The sequence below is a fragment of the Amblyomma americanum genome, chromosome 11, assembly GCF_052857255.1.
Source record: "Amblyomma americanum isolate KBUSLIRL-KWMA chromosome 11, ASM5285725v1, whole genome shotgun sequence".
Taxonomy (NCBI): domain Eukaryota; kingdom Metazoa; phylum Arthropoda; class Arachnida; order Ixodida; family Ixodidae; genus Amblyomma; species Amblyomma americanum.
In genome coordinates this window covers 109,515,241-109,527,344 of record NC_135507.1, presented here as the reverse complement: position 1 = coordinate 109,527,344, position 12,104 = coordinate 109,515,241, and the positions used below count along the sequence as shown (strand labels likewise).

Below are 12,104 nucleotides of genomic sequence, written 5' to 3'. Positions count from 1 at the left end.
CGATGGCTGACATCTTGCCCAGAGGTACGGGACCAACTCTTCCCTTCGGAACTGTGTGCTGGCACACGTCACATGAGCAAACAAAGTGCTTAACGTCACTCTGAACACCCGGCCAAAAGAACTCGGTTATCCTAGGCACCGTTTTTTGAACACCCTGGTGTCCGGCCATAATGGTGTCATGTCCTAAGCGTAGCACGGTCCCTCACATATCACTTGGTAACAGCAGCTGTTGGACCCGCCTTCCTGAACTAAATAGGCACTCCCTGTGCAGAAGACCATTTACTAATTGATATTCGAATGATGTACGACTCTTCTTTCTTTTCACTTTTTCCCCGACTCTTTCGAAGCAGGCCTTCAGGCTCGGGTCTTCTTTTTGCGTAATTGCAATTGCACCCAGTGTTACGCTCAGGCACATCGTAACAGGAGTAGAGAGCGGACGCTGCGTTGCTCGGGCTGCCGCTTGAGTTCTTGTCCCCACTGCCGACGAGAAACTGACTGCACCCGTCTGAGCTGTCGCGGGCCTTTCCTCCTTTGGATGTTCTTCAACGTCGAGCATCCTCCACTCGGGATCGGGGTCTTCGACACTTCTTGCACCCGTAATGTTTCCCAAGATGAGATCGTAGATAGGTTGGTCTACGCATTTTGCCACTACCTGCCCCGTATAATATGGCGTGGACACTAGAATCCTGGCTTCAGGAAGGCACCTTACTGTTCTATCTACAGGAGTGACGGCCGACGCTTCCCCTGTAAGTTCCTCGTCCTTTACCAGGCTTCTCTGAACCAAAACTGTGTTGGCTCTGCAGTCTCTAAGCACCAATATAGGACGGTCCCCTATTTGCCCAACCACCACCGGCATTGCTGTTGTCGATTTGGGTGTTCCACTGACTGCCTCATTTTCCAGCGACGTTTGCTCTCCTTTCAGCTGTGGAACTTCAGGTGGCGAGCCAAGTTCTACCCTAGAGTCGACAACGCATGCAGCTCGGTCCTGCGTTCTGTATTGGCACTCATCCAGAGTATGACCCCGCCTCTTACAACCATGACACACAACCTGTGTTTTTTGGGCAGCGCTACTAGTCCGACAGTCAGCTGCACGGTGTCCCACCTTGCCGCAGAGAAAACACCTTACTGGCGCCTTAGATGCACCGCCATATGCTCTTGGTTTTGCCGCATCTGTCACTAGGGTCTTTTGGGACACAACATGAACACAACATTCTTTCAGGAATAGCGCTAGCTTTGAGCTGCAACACGTTAAAAATTGCTCTGTGACCAGCTTGTCACGCACCCCTTCAAAACTCTTTTTCTGTGTTTGACATATCAAGCCACCTATCAAAGATCAGCCTGCAGGAAAACTGCTTAGCGGTTTCCGAATCCTGAGGTTTCGTGGTGCGAAATCTCTCACGAAAACCCTCTGCCGTAAGCCTGAATCTTTGGAGGAGCGCCTTTTTGACTTTCTCATAGTCCATGGAATCAGCAGCAGGCATCCCTCCAAACACATTCAGCGCCTCTCCGACTAAACACATGCTCAATGCCATGGCCCATTCAGTGCGCTCCCAGCCTTGCCCCAAAGCTATACGCTCGAATCGTTGCAGATATGCATCCAAATCATTTCTCTTGTCATCAAAAGGAGCCATCAGCTTTCTTGGACAAACTCTAGCTGGTCTAGGAGATTCTGTACCCGCTAAGGAACACTGATCATTGTCCGTGACCTCCTCATGTCCTCCCACGACATGCGCCTGTTTCCACATAATAAACTCCTTCTCCCGTTCTATCCTTTTCTCCTGTTCTTCTGCCTCGCGAGCTCTTCTCTCTGCCTCGCGGGCTCTTTTTTTTCTCTCACTTTTCTGCCTGTTCTGCCTCGCGAGCTCTTTTTTTTCCTCTCACTCTTCTGCCTCCCGAGCTCTTCTCTCCTCCCGCTCTTCTGCTTCGCGAGCATCTGCATGTGCTTGCGCCCTTTCCTCTCTCTGCCTTTTTGCCTCTTCTTTCTCCTCGTCACAGAGACGCATCGCCTCTTCCTTGGTTAACCCTGACTTGAGCGCCAGCTCTAACGTTTTTGCCAAATCCATACTTTCTGCCGTCGAGAGATCGGAAAAATCCGAGACAAAGCAAAAAAGAAGCAGGAAATGAATCCTGGCACAGGCTCACCACTTATCTTTGTTACGGATCTCCCCGGAGAACACTCGGACCGAAAGAATGAACTAGGCGACAGGTGTACCCACACAGATGCACATTTAATACACCCTACGTGACCCACACACTAGAACACAAAGCTAACAAAACTAACACAAAACACAAAGAATAAAAATACACACGACCCGGGAACACTGCTACCAGCATCTATTATTAGCGTTCTACTGTTAGTGGTCGGCGTTCGTACTCACGTTTGGTTTGGTGCAGCTGCGGCGTTGTATGGATCCAGTAACCGGCGTCGAGGCGGCGTTCGATGTGCTCGGGCTGGCGTCGCTGGTGGTGTCGCTGTCTGCGTCATACAAGCTCCCGGTTCAAGCGCCCGTGGAAGTGATGCCGGTGTTGTTGCCGTTGGGGGCACCACCCGGAGGGGTGGCAACAGCGCTGGAGACACCCCTGGCCGTAGCAAGTGTTAGCGTCCTCCGTTGACTGCCCGGAACGGGTTCAGGCACGGCAGGAAGTCCACGATGCGAAGCCGTAGAATGCGAGCTCACCGGAGCAGTAGCTGGCGTCGTTCTCTTCCAGTTGATGTGTTCCTGACCCGCCGGTGCCTCCGCTTCTCTGCTGTTCCCCCCGTGCCTCGCTCTCCCTCGCCCTTTTATAGCCTTGGAATTAGTCCACGTAAGCCTTGTCATCGTCTTCTCCTTTTTCTCTTCGCCGGTCTATCCTCTTCCGAGAATTGATTACGCCCTCGACTGCCTACACGGTGCCAGCTATTATTCTTCTATTCTCTCCACCTCACCGAATGCTTCTCCACCAATCATCTCTCCACCTCACCGAATGCTTCTTCTTCTTTAGCAAGGCGGAAGTTTGGGCGAGTTGGTAAGGGCTGAACATTATTTCTAGTACACTGGGCTCTAACTTTTGTAGTAGTTTTGGTGTATCTAACCCCTCCGTCTCAGTGTCCCTGTTTGCCATTTGCGTGTGTAGGGCCAGGGTCCTTTCTTGGCACATTAGACATGCCTCTTGTCCCCAAGAAGTGCTAGCCGTGGGCGGGTTCTTTGAGCCTTCAAGCAGGCACATGAGAAGGTTGTGCAAGATATACAAGTCCGAGTTGTGGCGGCAGGCACGAATCTTCAAGGATCAGCTAAGGGTGGCCTGCAAGCATGAACGGGATTTTCGGGAGTGGTGCGCAACTTCTGAAAGCGTCACGGAATTCATATGAAATGCCGTTCGGCCAACACTGCCTGAAAGGAAACAGGTTAACGTGGAACAAGGAGGGTTCATCAACCTCAGCGACCAGGAGATACTGGAAAGACACAAAAAGGTGTTGCGGATGGGACCGAAGTTCGCCTTTGAGCCACGTCTGAGGCCCGTAGAGAAGGTGGCGTGTTCGAGGAACATTGTTCGCTTGGCACCAGAGGACATGCGCCCCCGTTGCACCGTGGACTGCGTGGACGTGCTGGAGAGAACCCATGGTAAGCAGCGGAACAGCGGGAGCATGAACAATACCGTTGAATTCCTGGCTGGAAGCGGTCTGAATTTGCTGACAGCTGATAAGGAGGGATGCTTTGTAGTCCTTCCAGCGGGGGCCTTTGATGAGAAAGCGTCTGAAGCCCTGCGGAAGAACTTCAGACAGGTTGCCTTCAAAGCTTCGAAGGTGAAAGGACAGGCAGTGCAACTTCTAAGAGGCCACAACTTGAACAAGCTGGCTGAAGCAGCCAACAAGTCAACGGGTCTGCAGCTCGAAGTCTTTTTCACCGCTAAGACGCACAAGCCAGGCTATCCTTTTCGTTCCATCGTCTCTGAACGGGAGACTTGGCAGCATGTCGTCTCAGGGTATCTTCAGAGGCAAACGGCTTCTTTGAGCGTTCCGGGCCCATTTGTGATTGCCAATTCGGACTTGCTGGTTGATTTTCTCAAAACGGGTAACCCCGGTAACTGCATGTTTTTCAGCATTGACGTGGTGGACCTTTATTATTCTTTGCCACACTGTGAACTCATGGAAGCTGTGAAGATGCATAGGCTTCAGGGTATCACCTGTGTTAGCCGACATCTTTTTAAGCAGGGTTCATAGGAAAATTGAAAAGGCATTGGATAGGGTAGTTGTCAGAATTTTTCGGTATGTCAACGATTACTTCGTGTTCACCCGAACAGGCAGTTTGCCTAGAAGTCTTGTCGACGTTCTGAAGACCTTTAAGGAATGCGGACGTGGGCTGGAGTTTACAACTGAGGTTCCCAGCAACAAAGAACTGCAGTTTTTTGGATTTGGCACTGTGTGGGTGGAAAAACACTTGTGTTCGTGGTATCGCCCGAGGACTGCCAAACCATTGCTAAACTTCTGGTCTGGCCATTCTAAGCTCATAAAGGAGGGCATTGCCATGTCTTGCCTGCATTCAGCTCTCAGGAAATCTTGCCATGAAAGGACGCGAGAGAGCATTTTGGCGCAAACAGGCAGGTCATGTGTGAACGGGTACCCAGATAAACTCATTTCCAGGGCAGCGGAGAAACTTTAGGCAGCTCAAGAATGGGGCTCAGCCGAAAGAAGCCAAAAAGAAGAAAAAGCCAGCTGTGGTCCCGTATGCACACTGCTTGTCACATGGGCTGAAAAAAGTTGCGGGCAGATACGACGTTGATGTCGTCTTTTCTGCACCTAGAAAACTTAGCGCAATGTGCAAACAGGTCAATCAGAGGCACTACGCAAGAGCAAGAGGGATGCTTGTCAGGTGCGTCATGTGTCGCCATCTATACCTTGCGAAGTAGGGGTGGTATACCAGGTCCCCTTCTCCTGCAGTGCCATGTACATTGGCCAGACTGGCAGGTGCGTTAACAAACGCTTTATGGAGCATGAAAACACCAGGAAAAATGACCCCCTGTCTCACACAGGCTCCCACAGCAGGCAATGCCAATGCAGGCATGAAAAGGATCATGCAGAAAGGAGAGCTAATGGGGACCCCCTTGCCCAGGCGTCTTTCCAGTGCAAAAAATGCCAATGTGTTCCCGATTACAAGAACACTCGCATCCTGTTCCGACATAACAATAAATTAACACGCGAAGTTATGGAAGCTTTTTATATTTACCACAACGGCGCAAAATGTATCAGCAGCCCTTCCATAACGTTATCCGAGAGGGAATTGAGCTATCTGACCTCCCACGTGCCTTCCAGATAACTTTTGTTGATTGATAAGAAGTTCACTGTTTGTATTTATACGCTTTTCGTTCTTCAATAAAAAAAACCAGTTGATAGTCAGCGCCTGTTTGTGCTAGTCCTTCGTCTTGTGTCTCGTTCGTGTTGCTCTGAGAGCGAAAATGATTCTTCTTCTTTATTCTTCGGTTGATCCACGTCGTCTTCTTCACACCTCTTTCCTTCGTAATTTTATTTTAGCCTCCTTATTATATGTGACACTCCCTTCCTGAGCGCCATGTCATCCAGACGGAGGGGGACAAGATGCTAGCGAACAACATTATCGAGCCTTCTAGCAGTCCGTGTTGTGTTGGTCAAAAAGAAAGATGGCAGTTGGCGCTTCTGTGTCGACTATCGCCATCTTAATCAAATAACAAAGAAAGACGTCTATCCTCTTCCGAGAATTGATTACGCCCTCGACTGCCTACACGGTGCCAGCTATTATTCTTCTATTGATCTCTGTTCATGCTGCTGGCAAATTGCTGTTGACGAACGGGATCGAGAGAAGACAGCCTTTGTCAACCCCGATGGCCTGTACCAATTCAAAGTCGTGCCTTTCGGCCTCTGCAACGCTCCTGCCACCTTTGAGCATATGATGGGCTCGCTCCTGCGTTGATTCAAATGGACGATGTGCTTGTGCTACCTGGATGACGTCGTTTCCTTCCCCACTTTCGAAAGCCACCTACACCGTCTTTCTACTATCCTTTCCGTCTTTCGCCGCGCCGGCCTCCAACTCAACTCCAAGAAATGCAGCTTCAGCCAGTGCCAAATCAAGGTCCTCAGCCACTTGGTCGATTCTTTTGGTGTCAAGCCCGACCCTGACAAAGTTCGTGCCGTCCGCGAGTTCCCCACCCCCCCTTCCTCGAGCGATGTGCGCAGTTTCCTCGGGCTCTGCTCGTATTTCCGCCGGTTTATCCCGAACTTCGCCGACACGGCCCGTCCGCTTACCTCCCTCCTGAAGAAAGATGTGCCTTTCTCCTGGGGCCTTTATCAAGCTAGCGCCTTCATCGCACTTATTGCGGCCCTCACTGCTCCACCTGTGCTGGCCCATTTCCACCTTTCTGCGCCTACGGAACTTCGCACCGACGCCAGTAAGCATGGTATTGGGGCCATCCTTGCACAGTGCCAGCACAACCACTATCGTGTCATTGCATACGCCAGCTGCCTGCTATCTCCCTCTGAACGTAACTATTCCATCACTGAGCGGGAGTGCCTTGCACTTGTTAGGGCGTTAACAAAATTCCGCCCTTATTTGTTTGGGTGGCCCTTCGGCGTCATTATGGACCACTATGCCTTGTGTTGGCTCTCCTCTCTTAAAGACCCCACAGGCAGACTGGGTTGCTGGGCCTTGCGCTTGCAGGAATAAACATTTACTGTTGTTTACAAGTCCGGCCAGTTGCACCAAGACGCTGACTGTCCCGCCATCCTGTCGATCCTCCTGATTCCCACAACCATGATACCGACAATTGTGTTTTGTCCATCTTGGACTTTCTACACATCGACAACGAGCAGCGCCGTGATCCATCTCTGCGACCTATAATCGACCGCCTCCGAAGTGGCACTTCCGATCCTGATCTGAGCCTGTTCGTGCTGCATCGCGATATTCTGTACCGTCGCAGTATGCATCCTGATGGTGCCGACCTCTTGCTCATCGTCCCGATGCATCTCTGCCTCAAAGTCCTTGCCCAGCTTCATAACGTTTCTACTGCAGGGCACCTCGGCATGTCCCGCACATATGACAGCGTGTGCCGGCGGTTCTTCTGGCCTGGCTTTTACCGCTCTGTCCGTGGTTACATTGCTGCCTGCGATCAATGTCGGCGCCGGAAAACGCCTCCGCTCCCGCCTAGTGACCCGTTTAAGCCCATTGACATTCTGACTGAGCCATTTTTCCGTGTTGGTCTCGATCTGCTCGGGCCTTGTCCCACATCAACTTCCGGGAACAAGTGGATTGCCGTTGCGACCGATTACACTACCCGGTACGCTATCACGCGCGCTATCCCGACCAGCTGTGCCTCCAATGTCGCAGACTTTCTCCTCCATGACGTCGTCTTGCTTCATGGCGCTCCTCGTCATCTGCTTACAGATCGTCCCCTGCTTTGTTTCTGAAGTGGTCCACGACCTTCTCCGCTCTTGCCCCACCCGTCACAAGTTCACCACGGCCTACCATCCCCAAACTAACGGCCTTACTGAGCGACTTAACTGCACACTGACGGACATGCTGTCCATGTATGCCTCCGACCACCATCGTGACTGGGACGTCAGTTTACCCTTCGTGACATTCGCCTACAATTCCTCGTGCCATGGTACCACTGGATACCCCCTTCTACCTGCTTTTTGGCCGCGGCCCGTTGCTACCCTTTCAGAGCTTACTGCCTTCTGACCCTTCCACTAGCAGTTATGCTTGTGATGCCATTGCCCCTGCTGACGCCACCCGCCAAATCGCTAGGAATTGTCTCCACGCTTCTTAGACCGCTCAATAACGTCGTTATGACTTCATCATCGTGATGACCATTACCCTCCCGGCTCCCTGGCACTCCTCTGGCTTCCTGCAAGCCGTGTGGCACTGTGTGAGAAGCTCCTCCCTCGTTACTTGAGGCAACTGAGCAATGTGGCCTATCAACTCACGCCGCTGCACCCCCACTCTCCTTCCATGGCCCCCTCCACTCAGCTTGTGCACGTCGCCCATTTTAAACCCTACCACCCCCCCCCCCCCCCCCCCCACCACCCCGGAAGGGGGGTAGTGTTACGGTACACAGTCGCGAAGCAAAGACGACGTTGTTGTGTTGCTGGGCAGTTGACGAATACGAGGACGCTGCCGCTAGTGCTTGAGTGACCCGTTTTCTGGTGTGTCTTCTGTGTACGGCCTATTTTTCCTGCTGCTGAACTAACCTCAAAATAATATTTAGCATCTTGTTTTAAGAGTTTGCAAAGCTGGTATTCGTAATAGTTTGTGGCTGGAATAACGTACTTTGCGAATAACACACGCATATGAGAGTGCACTGGTACATTTTCTACACTCTTCAAAATTCTTTTTGCAAAATGAGCAGCTTTTCAATGGTGGATTTCGTAGATGATGCCCATACCAGATAACAATAGTTCAGTCTTGAGGAGAAAAGGCTATTGTAAATTAACATCAAAATGGGAGGGAATACATGACGATTTCGAGAAACAATGCAGACTATTTGTGACAACTTCTTTGCAATGGAATCGACGTGGTCATCCCATGACACTGTGTCTTGAAAAATGACGCCCAAAGTCTTAAAGCTGGGCACAATCTCTATGATAGATGAGCGTAGGAAAATTTTATTTTGTGTATTGATGTTTTTGTTTCCACTATGAAACAGAACCGCTTTTGTATTATCAGCGTTTATCCTCAGGCTATTTTTTTTGTCCATTCATCAAGCTTCATTAGCGTTACATCGGCTTCAGCTATTATCTGATCGCCTGATTCTCCTGTAAAAAAATATACTTGTGTCATCTGCATAGTTTATAAATACAGCGGATGGGATGCTGAAAAGTTCAAAGTCTGATATTCTACAAGCTTTCAGACTGAATGAACAAGGTTTTGCATGCAGTTGTGTACGGCTTGAAGGTCATCCTGGTTATAACCTATGTTTATAATAAAAGTCTGTTGTAGCAATATTTTGGTTCTGCAGACTTGCAACAGACCAAAGTCTTGGACACTATTGGGGTCTATTGTAATGAGATTATACTGTATACAGTGAAGCCTTCAGGCATGTGCCTTGCAAGACCATGGAAAAACTACGCACAAAGCGGCAATATGGCCTAACTGAAAGGCCTACTATATCCACTGACCTGGTAAATGAGGTATTCTATAAAGGAAGGCACATGTGGAAGCTATTATCCATGGAAGACCACAACAATCCGTTTTTTTGCATCTGCCGCCAAAGTGGCCTCGCAGCTAGAACTGCGACTTTGAACGCTTTGAACCCGGGCCCCAACTATTTTATCATTCAGGATGAGGAAAGTTGTTGCGAGTCAAGAGACTATGAGATGTACGCACACAGCACTCACTCAACACCTTGTTTGCATTCAATAAAGTGAATCAGATACTTCTTTTTGCATTTATTAGGCACAATGCAGTCACGTTTGTTGTTTGCATAGCCTTTCAAAAAAACTTCTGAGGGGCTAAAATAACAACTGATACCTCTATCTGTTTCGCAATTTGCTTCAGATTATGAGATGGTGCACGCGTGTGTTTGTGTGTCTGTGTATGTGTGTGTGTGTGTATTAATCACTGCCAGTTTTTTCAGTTTTTGAGAGGGCAGACAGGCATGTGCTTGCTCGTGAGGGTCCACTTTCCTTAATTGTTTCTGTAACAGATACCTGAAGGTGACCGGTATAGACTGAGCGATAGCCAGTCGCGCTGTGACTGGACTTTTATACATTAGATATGGGCAGGGTTGTAGGAGGCCATTATAAAAGCAACGAGTTCCAATTGCTCTGACTAGTTTGGAATGAGCAGAATTGAAGTGTAACAGAGGCCCCCTATTGCATAGTTCATAGGCTGAACAGGTGTGACCAGGGTAAAAGATGAAGCTAATGTTCAGAAATCTGAGTTTGTTGTTAAAGATAGCTCGAATGTTAAAACAAGGGAGTGGAAGCTTTGTCTGAGCATGGTATATTAAAAGCCCTTGATTGAAAGGAATCCTGTTCACTGTCAGTAAAAATTAGGTAGTCATCAACATATATAAAAGCTTTAGCTACCTGCATATTGTCCAATTTCTCTTTTACGGACTTGTCCAGCGTGGCTTAAAAGCGGTTACATAGTATTGGGTGATACCAGAGCAGAAGCATATTCCCTCTTGCATATTCCCTCTTTTTGAGGGTTGGGACACCAGACATAGGTCAGGTTCCTGCCGAGTTTTGAAAAGCCCCACTTCCAGGCAAGTCGGCGCATTCTTCAACACATATAATGTAGGCCTTTGATGTCGGTGGTCTTGCATTGCAGGAGGGCACCTAGGACATTGTTCACGCCATGCCAAGAGGAGGAGGGAAGCCCCCGTCCAGAAAGGGGGAGAGGGAAGCCATGCCCAACGACTCTTGACAGTGTGGTGGCCAGGTTGCAGCGGTGTGACACGAGCTGCCTTCGTGCTGGACCGGCCCAGACGAGTGCAACATGTTTTGCTGCTGTGTCGCTTGCGGCGACCTTGTTCTTGTTTTCTTCGTGCTGTGTTTTGTGTAGATGTGTGAGTGTCCAATAACATTGCAGAGCAGCAGGGGCCTGTGCCCGCACAGCCGGCGAGCGTTTTTAATCTGGTGTTGCCTGCTGCCGAGAATTTTTTTGTGACACTCTTGCCCCTTCTCACACTGTTTTGTCCACAAGGTTTTTCAGGAAGTTTTGTCGGCATGGTTCATCTCGGTTTTTCACCCGCGTCCCTGCCAGAGTTCCTTGCTTGAGTCTCTTGGTGAAAGTTCTTTTTATGCATCACTGGCCGTACGCACATTTTTGGTTGGGAGCAGGTGACGTGATTTTCCAAGCTGCCTGCTGACACAAACTCTCGTGATGCAAAGCCCTGCTCTCCTGCCTTGGCCAAAGTTTCCAACGAGACACTGGATGCAAGACAGCAGCCTACTCGCACGCCCTTGTGGAATGAGTGCGGAAACTCTGGCACATGAAGGGTGAATTAATTGGTCGTCCTGTTTTCATAGTGGCATCGTGCTCTCAGGTGCAAGTGCTGTGTAAGAACTTTGGTTTTGATTCCTCATTTTTGTTCTGCCACTAGTGTCCAGTAATGTAGCCCACTGTTTGTTCCTGATGTTATGGTTCATTGTTCTCTTTGTAATTTTCCTTTGCCACAGAGTGACAGCATTGCCATTGTTGCTCTGGCAGAGCCAAGCATAACTGATTCATGGTTCAAAGCAATTCCTTTGTGTATGGCCTCTCTGGCAAGTGTTGGGTAATAGTGGCTGACTTTGCAGGGAGCTTTTTTCATCCCGTGCAGTCTGCTTTTCCCCTTAACCTGCACTCCCGGACACTGTCCTCTAATTTCTCATTGTATTTTCACAATACCTCTCCGAGGTGTGTCAAAGCAACTGTTTTTGCAAATACAGGATGAGTAGCAGATGTTGCAGCTGGTGGTGGCTCAAGAGACCGAAGCGTGTGTGAGGGATGCCAAAATAGCCCCATGCCAGTGTCAAAGGAAAGCTAAGGCACAGTGCTGCATGTCGCTAGGTTTTTCTTGTGCTTTGGTTTTGCTGCTGCCCAACTCCACATGTCTGTGGTAGGCAGCCAAGCGCTGCCACCATGTTCTTAGGACCCACTGAATGTGGGCATGACACTCCCTCATTGTTTCATGCTCTTGGATTTGAAGAGTTGTACAACGCAAGCCTCACTTGGATAAAATTGTTTTTTAACACCAGCCTTTGCTTTGTGTTTCCAATGCACATGTGCTGCATGGTGTACAGTGGCAGCTGGCACTGGATGCTGTGTTCTTGTTCGAGTCACTGCATATGCCCAGAAAGCGCAGCTGTGTTCTGCAATGGACTGCCATCTTGACCTCCAAGATGGAAAGGAAAACTGCAGTGGTTAGTGCAGTTGCTCATTCAATTTTCATTTTTGGCTTAGTAGTGTGCTAGTTGAACCTATCTTGTCAAGTATCATCAAAATATTTGCCGTGTGGATGAGGTGCCATCTGTTGTGAATGGCAGAAGTCACAAATGCAGTTTTCTCAGATGTGAGGAAGCTTGCCGTAATAGTGGTTCAGCCACCGTGGTGGTTATGGTGCTCGGCTGCTGACCTGAAAGAGTCTGGTTCAATCCTGACTGCGGCAGC

General features: G+C 49.5%; 1 protein-coding gene across 2 annotated transcripts in view; it reads left to right on the top strand.

Moving 5' to 3' along the window:
- Window positions 1–11,691, top strand: part of Ras85D (GTPase ras-like protein 1) — a 109,478-nt gene extending 97,787 nt beyond the window's left edge. For both annotated transcript variants that reach the window (XM_077643484.1, XM_077643485.1), the window contains one exon: window positions 10,281–11,691. The gene's annotated coding sequence lies outside the window, so the exon portion shown is untranslated. The remainder of the gene's footprint in view (window positions 1–10,280) is intronic.
- Window positions 11,692–12,104: the final 413 nt, after the last annotated feature.